This window comes from Anolis carolinensis, chromosome 3 (genome assembly GCF_035594765.1).
Source record: "Anolis carolinensis isolate JA03-04 chromosome 3, rAnoCar3.1.pri, whole genome shotgun sequence".
In the NCBI taxonomy this organism is placed as follows: Eukaryota; Metazoa; Chordata; class Lepidosauria; order Squamata; family Dactyloidae; genus Anolis; species Anolis carolinensis.
In genome coordinates this window covers 152491426-152505299 of record NC_085843.1, presented here as the reverse complement: position 1 = coordinate 152505299, position 13874 = coordinate 152491426, and positions in this window count along the sequence as shown.

Sequence of the window (13874 nt, the reverse complement as noted above, 5' to 3'; positions counted from 1 at the left end):
AGAAGGCACGATCATCAAGTTTCAGATGACACCAAATTGGGAGGGATAGCCAACTGTCAACTCCAGGAGCAGAATTCAAAACGATCTTAACAGATTAGAGAGATGGGCTGAAACTAACAAAATGAAGTTCAACAGGGACTAATGCAAGATACTCCACTTAGGCAGAAAAAATGAAATGCAAAGACACACAATGGGGGATGCTTGGCTCAACAGCAGTACGTGTAAAAAAGATCTTGCAGTCCTCGTGGACAACAAGTTAAACATGAGCCAACAATGTGATGTGGCAATGGGATTTTGGCCTGCATAAATATTGTCTAGATCCAGAGAAGTCATGCTACCTCTCTATTTTGCCTTGGTCAAACCACACCCCGGAATACTGTGTCCAATTCTGGGCACTGCAATTGCAGGGAGATGTTGACAAGTTGGAATGTGTCCAGAGGAGAGTTTATTTTTCACTGTTAGAGGAGTTTTGAAATAGATACTGAGTGAGCAATGGTAAAATATACCATATTTACTGGAATATAGTGCACACCTTTTTTGGCTAAATTATGTTGCCCAAATCAGCATGCACATTACATTCACATAATAGGTAAAACAAAAGCCAGGAGATTGCTTTACAGGCGGGAAGGAAGCTCACGTGGCAAGTGGGAGAGAGAGTGAAAGAGAAGCCTGGAGGTGGCTTCCAAAGTAGGGAAGAAAATGAGGGGTGATCACATGAGAGTGAGAGAAACCTGGAAATGGCTTGGGCGTGTGAAGGAAGGTGAGGGAATGCACGCACAGGTGAGTGTGTGTGAGAGAGAAATCTGGAAATGGCTTGGGAGGGGGATGAAGCCCACATGGCAAGTGGGAGAGAGAGAGAGAAAGAGAGAGAAAAGCCAGGAGAGGGCTTCAGTGGTGGGGAAATAGATATGGGGCATTGTGCATAAGTATGTGTGAGAGAGGGAAGCCTAGAGATGGCTTTGGAGGGGAGAGGAAGCCCATGTGGCAAGTGGGATTTTTGGAAGAGGTATAGAATCCTGAGATTTGCAGTTTGGCAAGGCAGCAGCACCCTTTGGCTGAGAAGACTCAAGAAATTTTAGAACTACAGCCCCTGGTATTCCATAGCATTGAGTCAAGGCAGTGAAAGTGGTATCAGGCTGCATTCATTCTACAGCATAGATAGATTCACCCAAGGAATCTGAGATGGAACAAACAGGAGAGGGTCCTTGAGGGAAGGGTTACCTGTTTGTCTGGCTTCACTTTCCATTGCTGAAAGCTTTGTTGTTCTAACACTTTTTTGTTTTTAAAGGAGAAATCCTAAGCACATACCAACTGTAATGCACACTTTTTTGGAACAAATTACAAAGAGTGCACTCTTCGCCACTGCACATTACATTATCCAGAAAATACTTCTTTTGGTTCCAGAGTTTTGAAAATTGAGGTGTGCATTACATTTGATGGCATACTACATTCAAGTAAAAATGGGTAGTCATCTGGCTGAGTTATTTTTCATCTCTCTCACACACACTCACATAAAAATGTAGGTAACACTCTTCATTTCAAGATCTCATGGAGGAACAGAATTAAAAGACAATTTTAGAACAAGTTAAAGCAACTCAATAGAAAGAAACCCACAACTCAATATATAAGGGTCAAACTAAGATCACTGGGGCCCAGAGGTTGGTGTTCTATCACAGAATTATCATCCCCTTCGTAAAAGATGATTTGAGATGAATAAACATTTTCAAAGAGTTCAGTAACTGAACGTATGGTAGAGTCTCTACTGAGACCTTTTGAATTGGATGCATAAAGCCAGCAGCAGTGTCTTGTGCCTGAAAGTCCCACCAATATTTATATTTAGGATTAAATAATTCAAAGGGAGATAATGACTTTGGCTGTCTGCCCTCATGCAATAACTTGAAAGGCCAATCTCTTGCGAGCATAAGAAAGGTGGCTTTAAAAAAATCTGACAGCGAAATACAAGTAGGGGTACTCTATGATCATGATTACAAAGACAATTCTTTCTTTTCTTTATTTCTCAGGTCCATCTTCCACTCAAATGAGAGACACATAAATTGGTGTGGCATTTTTGATCTTGCAATAGCAGCTGCCAAAGGCTGGCAAAAAGCCCTCACAGGTGTTGTTGTCTGAAGCTGAAATGAGTGAGGTCTCAGCCAAGCAAGGAAAGTCGTAGTGGCATTGTGGTTAAGTGACTAAATTATGAATTAGCATATTCCCTACTGAATACACTCTTTTCCACGAACTTGTTAGGAAGCCTAGGGCAACATTCTCCAAGTCAGCTACCAAAATGCATTGTCTTTTCTTTCTAACCCATTTATGCAGACATGTATGCACACACACAGAGTTACATACTTCATGGCCTGCATGTGGGCCAATGAAATGGGCAGCAACACAGTTTAATGCCTTGGTCTGTCATTGCATGAAATTATTACTTCTGTCCCTGACACTTGTGGAAGTTTTATACTTCCATGATTTCTGGAAACTATGAGAAAGTTTCATCTATATGATGAATATTTGTCTAATTGAAACATCTCATTTCTTAATAACATTTCTTAGTTCTCATGTCATATTAAAATGATGTATAGATTTGATAAATGTGAATTTTATATGTGTGGGCATGAATGAACTGAATGAAAGGAAGGAAGGAATGAACGAGAGCTAATAATTTTGGAGACACCATTCTGAAGATTAAGGCCTGCAATGACTAAATTATTAACTACCTGCAAATGAGAACTGAAATGGTTGACCTGCCCTAGTAAACTGTGATAAGAACTGTGACAGTGATGAGATAAATGTTTACATCTGTTTACATCCATCAACATTTACTGACAAGAAAGCAATATCTGTTAAGAAGGAAGTCAAGTCAAGGCTCCTTATGTTTACCAACACCAATCAAGGAGAGTCAACATCTGCCAGGAACTGAAATGGAATCAACATGTTTCAGTCTGGAAAAATGTCTCTCATTCATTTACAGCTTTGGAACAACATCAGCAGAATACTCCTATAAAAGTCTCAATCTACTAATTCCCATATGTGACAGATAGCTGTGCTGTTCACCCCCCAAGCTCTATTGAAAAAGATAGTGTACCTTAGAAGGGTCAGATCTGCTATGGGAAACCAGGATTCTGGACACTTACCTCCTTTTCTCAAGGAAAGAGAGAGGAGTGCAACTTTGGAGTCATAATACATTTGCAATGAGTCAGTTTTTGCTGTAGAAAAAACAGATCTGATCCTTGGCATTGTTGTTAGAGAAAGAGGATGCATTTAAAACCTATTGATGGATCTGAATGAACTTTTCTTCAGTTTCAGATAAAAGATACCAGGTGCTCATGTTTCCTCCCATTGCTAATAGTGACTTTGAAGAACTGTATTTGTTGATATCACAGTGACAAAGAAAAGAAAAGATGAACGTCTTCCTTTCTGCTCCTGAATTTCCTCTGTGGCTACTGGATAGTGACACGAAACTGAGTCAATCTCTTCTTCTGTTTCAATCAGCACAGTGAAAGGATGATGGTGTTAGTCTAAACATGACCCAATCCAACTATCCAGACTGCAACCCCAAGATACTGCAGAGTTTCAGCAAACTCCAGAATATTCCCCATCTTTGCCTGAAGTGGGGCCAGTGCTGTAGCCAAGGGGCGGGGGATTTAGGAGTCTTTTTCTTCATTACCTTCATTTTATTTTCAATTTTAAATTTCAGATAAGAATTTTTTTCCTGGCAATGGCCCTGAGTGGGGCAATGTTGAATTAAGGCAAGAAACTCCTGGTCCCAATGCTTTGTGAAGACTGCCAGTGTTGGATTCACAGTGATTCCAAGTTTTCTGGCCAGTATAGACCAGAATGAGTTTCATGAATAAGTAAGGATGTGAATCCAGGTGTTACACAGATCTGACCCAGCACTCTAACCCACTATTCTGAGCTGGATTTCTTATGGAAGGAAAGGACATACACACCTATATTGTGTTTTACCATACTATTAAGTAAGCTCTGCAGTGTCATTTTTATCTGAAATTTAAAATCCAAAATAAAATGAAGGTAATGAAGAAAAACACTATAGAGTGTGTTTACATAGCTTCATCAATTTATTTCCAGGATTGCTGAGTGCTTTCATCTTTATGGAGCAATGAAAACAGTATTTTTTCACACAGCAAAGAAAATATGTGCCTTCCGCCCTAGCAGTGGTCTGCCAGCTGTCACTGAACTATGAGTCTAACCCTGTGATTTAAAATTTTGACAGTTAATTACAATTGGGAATCAGATTTTGCCTTTCTCCCAGATTGGAATAAAACAACTGTTGATTTGGCCTTGTCATGTGTTTTGTTATTGTTCCATATCATCTCTCTTGGCTAGTTTTCACATCATAATTTCTCACCCAATAGAGCAAATGCAACATTTGCAAAAGGCAAATACTGGGAAAAAAGATGTGAAACTGGGCTTACTGTGGGGAGGATTTGCAATATGTGAATTTTTAAATATAGTCAGATTAATAAATCAATTATACCCCACAGATCAAAAGGAATGTCAAATGGAAATGCTAACACATGCTGTCATTGCTGACATTCAGACTCTGTGTCTGTGAGCAAACTGGAATTAGACCACATTTTCTATCCTTTGTGGGCATATGGCAACAACAGCTGAATGGCTGCAGCCTGCTGATTTTGGACTGCTGTGTGCAAGGAGGTAGAACAAAATGCCAGTGTCCTTTTTTTGTATACATGACAGACACTAAAGTGGGATGCAAAGCAGATTTCAATTTTTAAAAAATAACAACCCACACTCTTTCACATGTCTTTTAAGCCATGCAATATTTGCCTGATGGTTGTGAGAGAGCTTGTATTAACCAAAAGTCTAAGCAAGACAGATGGCCTTGGTTCTAGCAGCGTAATCCTGTAAACCTGTTGGAAGTGCTGCAATTCAGATCTCAGGATGTTCTGTAGCTGCTGAGGGGCATACCACATTTACCAGTGGGAAAGAGCCAGGAATGTGGGAAGATAAGAGGACAGCTGGATTCAGAGGCCAGAAGTCCCGGTTCTAGTTGATGTGACAGTCAAAAAAGATCACAGCCCAACACATGCTTCTCCATTCTAGATATATCCCCTAAAAGCCATGTTAGTCAACACTTAATGCATCCAAAGGTTTGTCATGGTCTCTTTAACCTCATAGCTCAGGAACACTAGTCAAACTAAATGTTTCTGGTATACAGATATCCCTAGCAGCATTGTTCTTTAAATCCCAGAACTGATTGTTGATTCCCTTTCAGGTTACACAACTTTATTACTGACTCCACTAAGTTTGTTTTTTTAGCAGAGAGGAGGAATAGAAGGTAAAAGATAGTCCTTCTAGTAAAGGGTGGGGCAGAGGAAACACATGGTTTTGAAAAACACATAATCTGGTTTATTTGCAGGATACATCATACATGCATACACAGAAAGATAGGTATGCCCACACAGTTAAACACAGGAACACTAACAGTTATGTATGGAATATGATATCCTGAAAGAGATCCATCATTCGGAGCCTCTGCATAAAGTGATCCATTGCATTTACTAACATTTTCACTGGCACAACTGTGATTTCTTGATGAATTGAATCTTTTAAGTCCTCTATTGGGTGTGGTTTTCCTGCATACACCCTGGTTTTTATATAAGAAGAAACCTTAAACCAATAAACTGGGTGAGCATGGGGGCCATGCAATATTGTCGAATCGGGAGATCACACATTGGGGGAAACATGTGGTTCACCACGGCCATTGATAATCTTGCTATGTGCACTTTTGCACCATCCTGTTGAAACCATATTCTCGTAAGAAGTCCATGTTTTATCATATCGGGATGGACAAAGTCATTTAACATTGTGACATAGCACATGGACTATCATGGCGACACCTCCTCTTAAAAAAAATATGGACCATGATTCTGATTTGTGATATACCACATCATGCTGTGATCTTGGGGTTATAGAGAGGCCGTTGGTGCAGCTCTTGTGGGTTGTCCATCACCCAGTACCTACAGTTCTGTTTATTCGCTGAACCATTCAAGTGAAATGTGCTTCGTCACTACAGCATTGTCATCTTCGACCAAAATGGAGAGCATTTCCTGACAGAACGCTTTGCATTGTGCAAAATCCTTGGCATTCAGTTGCACAATCATTATCGTAGTAGAATGTTGTGATTGGGTATTGCTCCACGTTGTGCAACATTGAAGTGTTGTCTGAAGAGACATTGTATAGTAGTCACATCTGCCATTTCTAAAAATGGCTCCACTGCAAACGCATGGTGCTCTGCAGTCCATGGCACCATGGCTACTAAAACAACAAAATCTGTGCTGGTGGCAGACATTCTCAGGCAGCTGTGCAGAATGCTGTGAAATTTATTCTTACAATTTGAAAGTCAAAATGGTGTGTGTGTATGTATATGTATGTGTATGTGTGTGTATATATATATATATATATATATATATATATATATCTCAAAAATAGGTTTGCCTTCCTAAATCATCCTTGGGCTAATTGGTTGGATGGTTTTAGAACAGAAAAACATAGAGTGGGGTTTCAATGTTTAAAATTGTCTCACTTCTTTGAGAGTTCATCGAAATTGAATATTCTTTCTCCCGAATTCCAAATTCTAATACCCTAACATTCAAATTGTCCACATGGGTGATGGGATAGTGACAATTTTGCTTTTTAATGATTCAATATACACAAAATTTCACAATTTGGATAAAATTCTTAAACTATTTTGTATAAAATTACATTTGTTGCACCCCTAGGCTGCGTAGGCACCTCAAAACTACAATGGAGCCACAGGATACAAGCAAGCAAGCTGTTTATTGAAGATTATATGCAAGCAATAGCAAATCAAAGTTCAAAGTCAATAAAATAGGTTTGAATCCACAAGAACAAAGTACTTGAAAATCTTGAAGCAAGAGTCTATACAAGTCATTCAAAGAGCATAGTCCAAACCAGATATCAAAGTAAGTCCAAAGACAGGTATCACAAATAATTCGAACAAGATATCAAGGAATAATCCAAGGCATGAGTCAAGTTGGAAACACAGGAAGCAAAACTGGAATACAGGAACAAAACTCCAAGTTTAGTCCAAGGTACAGAGTCAATGCTGGAACACAAGGCAAGGGTCTTGACTGGAACAGAAATCCAAACTGCAAAATTACTGGAACATTCAACTGGATACACAGAAACAAGAATGAGGCTGGAACTTGAATCAAGATACAAAGCTGCAGGAATTCACAGGGATACGAAGCAGAGATCTTCATCTCTTGGAAAAGCAAAGTTACCACCTCTGTCAAAGAAAGCAGCCCTTCTTAAGGAGAATTCAGTGTCCCTTCCCATGAGAAGTCTGCTCACTATTTCATTTCAAAAGCAATTGTTTACTCCTTCAGACATACTCCCTGTTGCACTCCAAGGCAGCGTGAGCACTGGAAACCAAACAGAGACCAATAATCATATAATATCTTTATTAAAACAATTATAAATTCAGGAAAGAATAAGTGGATAAGGTGAGTGAGCAATAGTCCTTTATGATATGGTATGAATTAGTCCCAAGAGTTGAAGAGAAATGTCCAGTATTATTGTCCAAAGTCCAGAAATCGAAACACACTCAAAACTGTTTGAAAGTTCTTGAGCGGAGAAAAACAACAAGGAAGCAAGAGTGAATAACAAGGTCCAAAGAACAAGGTCCAAAGAACAAGGTCCAAAGTCACTAGGTAGTCTTTGTCATCAAGGCAGGAATGAGACGGAGTTAAAACCAATCTTAATTCAGGAACAATGCAAGGAAGTGAATTTACTCCGGTTCAATCGGAAGACGCGGCTCGGCTTGGCCACCAGGAACAGGAGGCTTGGCTTGGAGAAATCAGGGAACTGGAGTCGATGAAGTGTTCTCAAGGAAACGCTACGTTGACACCGCGAATTGTTCACAATGTAAGACACATTTATGGAACTTAGATCTAATCACAGCGAAGGGAAACCAACTCCCCAAAGGTTCCCAAGGGAATCTCCTATCCAGTATCCCCTCTAGATGCCTTCAAAGTTCCTGTTTCTCTGATCTCTGGTGATGCAAAAACTCCCTTCTATTAAAGGATACATTCCCTGGGGAACTCGGGACATCTGGTTCTACCAAGGGAGTAATGTTTTCAGTATCTCTCCCAATTAAGGAAGCATTGGAGCTACCCACAGCTGGGGTCTGTAATTGAAAGGAGCTCGTAGAACTGGGTAAAAGGTCAGAATAAGCTTCATCCTGGTCAAAGTTCATTTCTGAATCAGGTTCAGAACCCAAAGGCGGCTGGGGTATAACACTCCCTATCTTTCCTCTGTTGAGTTATCTCCTTCCTTCTGTCAAGCTCATTAGCCCTATCTGCCTTATCACTTCCAGAATCTGAACTAGAATGTCCATCTGGCACGAGGAGATCCGATCTTGACTGCTTGGAGGAATGCGGTTTGGGTGCAGGGACAACCTCAAGCTCACTTGACAGTTCAGATGGAAGCCAGGCTACAACAACATTAAGGCTCTGTGTATAAGTTGTATGTGATACATTAACAATGTTTGTGTTTGGATAGGAAAAGTACACTCATCTGTCTTCTAAGCCATAGATGGAGACTCTCCAGGCCAAGGATTCAATGTCTGATGATTGATTACTGTTGTCTTGTTTATATACCACATGCTCTCCAGGGTGAGTACCTAGTTTCACCTTGCTCCTAAGACATGCAGCTGTGTGGACATTCATGCACTAAGGACAGTGTATTTTGTTAGAACTAATATGCGTCGGAATGTCTTTTTTTAAAAGTTCAGTTTCTATTGGATATTGTGAAAGCTGGGCAGTGAATAAAGTCTAACAAGAGGAAGACCAACTCGTTTGAAATATGACCCTGAAGGAGAGTTTTACAGATAGAATGGACTGCCAAAAAGACAAATAAATGAGTCTTTGAGTAAATCAATCCTGAACTTCTACTAAAGCAACTAAACTAAGGCAAATGCACTTCAGGCACATAATAGGATGATATAACACACTGAAAAAGATCATAACACTCTGTAAAGTGGAAGGTAATAGTAAAATAGGAAGACCACATTGCAGAGGAATTGATTCACAGCCCTTAGTTTGCAGAGCAGTTGTTGAATGGTGGTCTCTCATCCATAGGGCTACCATTGGTGAATGCCAACTTGATGTATAACAAGTGCAACAACACTTTGAATGCGTGGTTGGTACCATTTCTCATTTTTGTGCTTACAGAACTGGGGGAAGTGAGGTGAGTGTAGAGGATGAATATGAGCAACTATCTTGAAAGGGTATCTACCATTAAAATGACAGTACAATCATATCGCTTTGGGAATCTACCTCATTCCAACCATTTTTTTAAAAGGAATTCATTTTGGGGTACAGTGTGGGGTACAGGGAGCAGTGACTTGTGCCAGAGGGATATTTCCCTGGATGCCCAAGCTTGTTTCCTGGCCTTCTCACCATACTGACCAGCAGAACTATTGCCATGTTCTGTTAACAGATAGGATGGTTCATTTCATTTCAACTATGAGTTAAAATGACACAATCCCAATGGATTTAAATGAGATTTAAATGGGACATTTTGTAATATGCCTCCATAATGCATACATTAAATGCATGTCAAGATATTTTTTTTTTTGCTTACCTAATTGCTTACTGAATTTGGGACAAACTGTTTCTTCTCTTCTTATGCTAGAATTCTGTTTCTCTTTGCTTATTGAATTTCAAGAGCATTGGTAGTAGTGATTATGTAGTGTCCCTAGGAGAGACCATTTATCCCTACCCATATGAATAAGGATCCCCCCAAAAGCTTCTGGTGAGGAAAAAAACTGGCTCTAATGGTGCTTGGAAGTGAAAATATGAAATTTCCCTTCTGTGTGCTGCATTTCCTTTAAGGACAGTCCCGCAAATTTTGGTGAGGGGAAAAATAATGTATCATTCCATGTCACATATCAGGAAATAATTTAATTTTAGGAATGTATTCAATCCTACTTTAATAGTTCATTGATCAGAACAAGGACCTCTTTGCTCAAGTTTGTGAAAGCTTTGGGCTGCTATATATGGGCTAAAACTGACTTGAAGAGTTATTGACTGGCACACTCTTTCCAGTTCTTGTTTAGTTATTGCTACCAACAAGCCTCAGGACTTGTTGCCAGCAGGCTTTTTGCCCAGAGACTTGGAAGTCTGCAATAAGAGGCAAGCCTTGAGAGTTCTGAGAAGTAAAGAGAAGCAAAAAATAAAAAGGTGAAGGCTGTCCATTAATGTTAACCATCACAGTAAACTAAAACAATATGGTTTTTATCTGAAAGCAGATTGAGAGTGTGTGAGAGGTGGACAACTTTCATTCTTAAAGAAAAAAAATGAGCTTCACAGTGAAAGTGTGAGGTTTTCAAAATACCACAAATGTGTGGCTGACTACATAAGAGAACACATGCAGTTCTCTCTCTCAGCTGGTTCAACCACCTACTGTGACTGTGGTTAAAAGTTGAAAAAAAATAAAGGAAACTTTCTGAAAGACAATATTAGCTAACAAAATATGAAAGACAAGACAGCTAGAGAACACATCTACCACAGTGCAGTATATTAAGTACTAGTGCATGAAGAGTGTACTGTGCTCATAATTTGAACCATGTTTGAGAAAGCATCAGCTCTTGACATCTGGTGTTGTGCCAGGCATACAAAATGTGAGATCATCATAAAAAAACAATAGCTTAGGAGTTGTTTTGTTTATTTCTGTTTTAAATTTAACTTCATCTATTGTGTGTTTTCAACAAAGCATTTAGGAGCATTGCTTTAACAATGTTTCATACTATTAGGGTCTCTGGCCTCTTCAGTTTAGCAGAAATTCTAAGTAAATTGGAAGTGCATTTTAATTTTTGTGCGGGTGACTTTGAAGGAAATTCAGTCTTAAGATCTTGCACTAATTTTAGGATACATCAGAGTTCTCTAAATGCAATGTTACATGTCTTCATATATTCTGGCCTTTTATTTTCATCTGTGACCCATTCCAACAGTGACCCATGAGGTCTCCGAGGGGCTTGCAAAAAACAGAACACAGAGTAAAAGCAATGCTCTTCTCTACCACTTCTTTGCAGCATCTGGTATTTATAGGTCCATGCCAACTCTTAGGGCACATCTATACTACAGAATTAATACAATTTAGCACCACTTTAACTGCCATAGCTTAATGTTATGGATGTTGCAATTTTACAAGTGTTTAGCTTTCTGTGCCTCATACAACTCTGAGTCATGGCAGTTAAAGTAGTGTCAAACTGAATTAATTCTGAAACACCCTTATTCACGGTAATCAGTTCAGTTATGATACTTGATTGGCACAATATCTATATTGGCCAATATTTCAATCAACTCAGTAGCATAAGAAAAAAATGTCAATACAAAGTAAGGGAAATCTTGGAATAATGTATTCATAGTAATTGCAATGGTATGAACAATTTCAAACCATTTTGTCTGCTAAATTCAATAGAGACCTGCCATATATGAGGACAAACCTTTTGTTTAAATGGGGCCAGATGTACAAATTTTAGAGCAATAATAATAATAAAACTTTATTTGTATTCCGTCCTATCTCCCCAGGAAGGAAGGAAGGAAGGAAGGAAGGAAGGGAGGGAGGGAGGGAGGGAGGGAGGGAGGAAGTCTGCTGATCACATCCCTAAACATATATATTGGAAACCTTTTTTACAGAAGAAAAAAAAGCAAACACACATAATTTCCACTTTTGTAAAAACCAGCCTTTGTGCTTATGTTATACTGTTAAAGACAGCTTCTTATCCGGGGCAAAGCCTGTCTGAGCTCTACATACTGGCTGGCATTATTGTCAAATCTGGAGATTATCTGCATCGTAATAGGCTAAAGCATTTTGTGGCCACTGCAATTGAGACTTTGGTACAGATGTGGTGAACAGCTGTGATGTCATGGAATGATCTCTGAGATTACACCTGCTAAAGGAATGAGTAACAGAAAATTCACAAAGAGAGCAACCTCTGTCTGATTCCTCCCCAGAATTATTTCTAAAGCTGGGGTTAGCTGTGTTAGTTTATTGCAATAGAGATGGAGAAAAGACTCCTGTAAACATTGAAAACTAAGAAGTATATTATAGTACACATTTTCTATGCATTTTATGGACTGCAATCTATGACATCAAGTGAAAGCATTTTTCCAGATTCCATATTATCTACACACAGTTTTGGATAGCATTTCAGACCGCTGCTAGGATTGCAGTCCATATTATATTTCATGTTATATTTGTTGGTATCCAAGCTACTACATCACATTAGGTTATTCCCCTCCCCTTTTTTCTTCTGGAATTGTCATTCTTTATTTACTTCACTGTGATGAAGAATTTACCTTTTGTTATCTCTTTTTGTAGTCCTATATTGAAAAAATTTAGACTAGAAACCCACTGCACAAGAGGAGTGGTGCATGAGGCAGTTGGTGTTAGTGTCAGTAATGCTCCATGTTTTTTCATCCTCTACCTAAATTTTATGTGACAGTGCCATTGCAATTCCTGTAATAGAACTCTTTACCATAGCTGTCTGCCCATCCAGACAGGCCCAAAAACTGGGACCTGTCTCAGTTTCTACCAGACACATTTAAATGGCACCTCCAGTAAAAACAAATTAATTCAGAACAAACCAAGGTGTCCTTGGGTTGTTCCAAATTAATTTGATACCCCATTACATTTGGGTCTTCCTGAAAGGCTTGAGTCTAATGGGGTATTTGGTCTGTGGACTCACTTTTGGATAGTCTCGGGACTACTTGGAGGTGAGCCTCTATTGCAATCCAAACCTTTTGGACTCCTGGTGGGCATTTCTAAAGTAAGATAGAGGGAGCAAGGTAAGGGTGGCAGATGAACAGTGCCAAACTGTTTTTGGTGCTACCTGCCCATGCTGCTGCCACACAGACATCAGATCCATTTGGAGTCATGGAGTATAACCTCCATGTAGGTCCTGAGTTGGCTGAGGAATGGTCAGTGTAGGTACCAGTGATTCTAATCTAGGGTTGCCCTCCACAATTAGCCCATCAAACTTTTTTAAAATTGTGGCTGTTCATACATATAGCAATTAGATAACACAGCATCATTAACACATGTATAACAGCAACAGACACTGATGCCTTGCATGTATGAACATGTTCTCACAGTGTTATCACCACTGGAAGGGGGAAACACACATCCCTAATACATAATGTTTTTAGCTTAATGTTTTCCGTTGCTTCTGGTCGTCAAGTATAGTAATAAATTGCAGTGGTATGATGGGTTGCATTAATGGAGTAACTAATAGGCGTTTGCATTTTGGGTGAATCGCTATCGGTTTCTGCTTGCTGGTTACCAGAAGCCCCCCATATCTGTTTTCCAGTGCCTCTCAAAAATGGTTGGACTGCCGAATGGGCATTTTTATTCAGCATATGGGAAAAGATGGTTCTTTTCAGCCCATTGGTGGCAATGGGGGACTTTCCTTTGGGAGCCTTTCCTTTCTTCCCTTCAAGGGAGCCTGGGTGTCAGTAATGGGGTTAAGAAAACACCCTATCCAGCCCATTGTTGGGCAGGGGGCTTCTCACAGGCTCCCCCTCCATATCCTTTATTAAGTCCTGGATTTAAAAAAAGCATCAGAGTAACCACTCTTAAGTTTCTGTATCCTTTCCCTTCTGTTTGTAGAGGAGGAGACTGGGTTTACTGCTTCTTAAAGCTGTTCTGTTATAGAGGAGAGGCAGATGCACACGTTTTCTTCTCTCCCAGCACCAGCAGCTTGCCAAGGCATTTTAAGGAGACCCAGGAAAGGAAGAGTGATGACCTGGACCTCAGTTGAGCTATCATCCATGGAGTACTTTAAAAATCCCCTCACTTGC